Source organism: Brassica oleracea, chromosome C4 (genome assembly GCF_000695525.1).
Source record: "Brassica oleracea var. oleracea cultivar TO1000 chromosome C4, BOL, whole genome shotgun sequence".
Classification (NCBI taxonomy): Eukaryota; Viridiplantae; Streptophyta; class Magnoliopsida; order Brassicales; family Brassicaceae; genus Brassica; species Brassica oleracea.
In genome coordinates, this window is record NC_027751.1 from 36,212,870 (window position 1) to 36,216,771 (window position 3,902).

Below are 3,902 nucleotides of genomic sequence, written 5' to 3' on the forward strand. Positions count from 1 at the left end.
TAAATCAAAAAACAATCACGATCTACAACCCTTGATCGAACCCCATATATCGATTTAGATCCCTTACTCAAAACCCCCAATTTTTTTTCGAAATCGAATAATTGCTTCCCACCCCAAATTCGACCCAATAAAGCTATAAACCTACAAGGTACTCACCTACGCTCGTGGATAGAAGAGCTCGTCGTCGATTACGTGGAGAAAATCGCCGGGAATCGTCGTCGCACGAAAAGTCGCCTCTCACGGTGAAACCCTAGTTTTTTCAGAGAAAGGGGAAAATGAGAAGACACGACGTGGCCCGACTTTCCTCCTCCTCAACGCGGAACGCTTGACCAACCAACGTACGCCGCGTGGCAAAATCCGCCCCTTACGGGTTCATGCGCAAGGCCCGGTTCATCAAACTAATCGCATTTTTCTTTTTTTTTTAAATCTACCGGGCCTAAGATTTCGAGCCCACGAACCTGTTATAAACCGCTAATGCAGATGGTCTTAAAAGTTAAGATACGAGTTCTTATATTCCGGCAAGAAGGTGATAATGATGCTCTAAATACATTTTATTTTGCGAAATTTGGTAAAAATACAAAACCTTAGCGCCTTTGCGGCTTTCTCTCTATCGAGTCTCTCTTCCTTCTTCTCGCACTCGCCGTCCTCTTTGAATCACCATCACCACCACCACCACTACCGTCCTTGTTCATCTCTCAGCCATCTCCACCTCGTCACTACCTTCCTCTCCTCCTCTCAAGAGGTGAAGCGGCTCCATCGGAAGATTGAGAGTTGCGACAGAGGACGCTTCTTCTCTCTCCACCGGCGACGTCGCCGATGATTACTACGCCGTTCTTGGATTGGTAACTAATAATCAAAAGTTTGTTTGTATACATCCAAAAAGGTTCTGACTTTATATATCTCTCTGTTTTGGCTCTGTTTTTGAACAGCTCCCAGATGCGACGCCAGAGGAGATTAAGAAAGCGTATTATAACTGTATGAAGTCTTGCCATCCTGACTTGGGTGGGAATGACCCTGAAACCACAAACTTCTGCATGTTCATTAACGATGTCTACGAGGTAAAGCTTTGACTTTTGAATAAGTTTGGTAAGGTGTTTGTGTTTCAGTGACCCTGTCCAGAGAATGGTTTACGATGAGATCCATGGGTATGCAGTGACTGCTACCAATCCTTTTCTTGATGACTCTAGCCCGAAAGATCATGTTTTTGTTGATGAGTTTGCTTGTATAGGTAAGTTTCTTCAGATTCAGTTTCATTTGACGGAGGGTAAGGTTGATGATAATGTGTTTATTGTTTTTAATAGGATGCAAGAATTGTGCCAATGTGGCTCCGGATATATTTAAGATTGAGGAGGATTTTGGTAGAGCAAGGGCGTGTAACCAGCGTGGCAATCCTGATTTGCTTCAGCAAGCAGTTGAAACATGGTTAGCCTCTTGTGTTCTCTAACATGCTGCCAGTGATGAATAACTGCCACGAACCAGCTGAGGACAACATTGTACGTGTATCAATTGTCTTGATCTATTGCTATTTTGTTGTGTATGGACTCTGGTTTCTTAGTGATTGTATCTCAGTTGGTTTCTTTATACATTTTGGTCAGAAGTGTTTCAGATTTCTATTGATGGACTAACTTGTTCGATTAATATTTTATTTGGGTTTTTGACTGTGATGGTGAGACTTCTTGTGCACACGTGTTCTGTAGCCAGAGCCTCCTTAGCTTTCCTTCCAATATTGGCTTGGTGCAAGTTTATGCAAACTAATTCACATGTTTGACTCACATAAAGTCTCTGTCTGTCAATGATTAAATCTAGAGTTTAGGCTAATTGAACATGTTAAGGATTACTTTAAGAGAACCAAAGAGAATGGGTTCATCGATGTTAGGAACAGAAAAGTAAATTCTTTTCATCTTTTTAATTTTGTGATTGTTACAGCCAAAGAACATGGAGTATGGCATGGGTTAACTCCTTATCCTTTTTGTGTTGTAAAAAAGTTTGAATATAGAGTAACCGAAGAGAGTCAAAAGGATCGTCTCACAACCAATACTCATGAAGCATGTCTCCCAATTCATGAAAACTGCAGGTAAACTCTGCAATCATCTTACTCTATAAGGATTTGTGTCTTGGTTTCAGTATGATGGCTGAACTAATGGTTCTCTCAAAAATTTCCAGGGTGTTAACAGCTCATGGGTCAAATAGGATCGTGTATGTAATAGATGATCATGTTGATATCAGTACCAGTAACCCAGACACTGGGATATCAGCAGAAGAGTTGTCTTTAAATCGTCTTCTAAACAGTAGAGTTTGTTTTTGATGAAAACTGAGTTGTCTTGTTTTACTATTTTGTATTCTGATTTTGTATCAGAATGATGTATTGTTGGTGTAACAAATTTGTGTAGTTTGCTTCTAGCAGAATTCTCTTATAATTTTATGTAAAAAGACTGATATTGTAGTCTACTCAACATAAAGTTAGCTTGGTTAATATACTCGATGATTTGTATTTGTCATTGAGACTTTCAACATACACAAATTCAAAAAATAAAATAACATTGTCTTAGATCAAGTTCTGCCATTGCTATCATTTGTGGCACACCTAGGAGTATCTATAACCATTTGCACATAAGACTGACTCAAACCCCACAAATTCAACACAACTTTAATACATAAGACAACTCCAAAGCAATAAGACATCTCATAAATTCAACACACTCTCACAAAGAGCCTTTCACCAGCCATTCTCCGTATACAACAGGTAACTGAACCATTTTCTGTAAAAAAAATACGGTTTACATAATTAGCGAACAAATATTTCATGTTTGATAAAATTATAAACATAGACTTACAAATATGTCTATAATTATTAGCTAACAACATGGTCAAATCAAATGTATTATAGTTTCATAATTATAACAGATTTTTTTTTAAAAAAATCATTCAAACCCATTAGTATTATTTAACACACACTGTCAAACAAAAAAATCTAGAAAAAAATTAATGAAAAAATACAAAAATTCACTTTTAATATATTTTTCTATGTAGACTCCATTTCAGTCTAAGGAGATGTAGACGTTCTTTTCAGTTTACTAATGTGGACTGTCAAATAAGTCTACTCTTTGAGTTAGTTTTTGCAATTGCAAATTTTACGAGTTACTTTTTATATTTGAAAAAAGTTATGAATTCATAAAAGTAGACTTCCTTTTCAGTCTACACTTTAAAAATGTTAGTTTTTGCTATTGACCAGAATTCACCTATGATTCGACTTTCAGAAGTAGACTTCATATGCAATCTACATGTTTGACTTTTTTTGAAAGATGATAGTTTTGCAATTGACCATGTTTGACTTTCAACGAGTAGATTAAAATGAACGTCTACAAATGTGAAGACTTCGCATGAAGTCTCTTTCAAATTTGATGGGTTAGTTTTGCATCTGACTAAAATAAAAAAGTAGACTTTACATGCAGTCTACATTTTTTTTTCTAAGATCAGAAGACTGCATATGAAATCTACAATTTAATAAATTTTTGAATAATTTTTAAAATTTTTATTCAAACACAAAATGAACCTATTCAACGAAGTCAAAGTTTTGGTCAAATGCAAAACTGACCTTTTGTAGACTTCTCGGGCAGTCTACATTTTGTAGACATCCGGTGAAGTCTAATTTGAAAAGTCAAAAGTTTGGTCAAATGCAAAACTAACCTCTTTTACGTAGACGTTTTAGTAAGTCTACCTAAAATTTTATTTTTGTTGTCAAAGGTAAAGACGTAGACTGCTAGGGAAGTCTGCGTTACCAAAAAAAATATCTTTTGGTCAATTACAAACTGACTTATGCGTTGACAAGTAGACTGCATCGTAAGTCTACACATAGGCGTAGACATACAAAACAGTCTATTATCACGACACATATCTGAAAA

The 3,902-nt window shown here is 36.5% G+C and overlaps 2 long non-coding RNA genes across 2 annotated transcripts; both read left to right on the forward strand.

The window, feature by feature from the left end:
• The first annotated feature begins 606 nt into the window (after positions 1 to 606).
• Positions 607 to 1,438, forward strand: LOC106341377. Its single transcript, XR_001269622.1, has 4 exons — positions 607 to 842; positions 930 to 1,058; positions 1,154 to 1,228; positions 1,302 to 1,438. It is a non-coding gene; the product is annotated as an uncharacterized LOC106341377 (long non-coding RNA).
• Positions 1,439 to 1,465: 27 nt separating this feature from the next.
• LOC106341639 lies at positions 1,466 to 2,220 on the forward strand. The gene is made up of 3 exons (XR_001269708.1): positions 1,466 to 1,493; positions 1,986 to 2,074; positions 2,164 to 2,220. It is a non-coding gene; the product is annotated as an uncharacterized LOC106341639 (long non-coding RNA).
• The last annotated feature ends 1,682 nt before the right edge of the window (positions 2,221 to 3,902 follow it).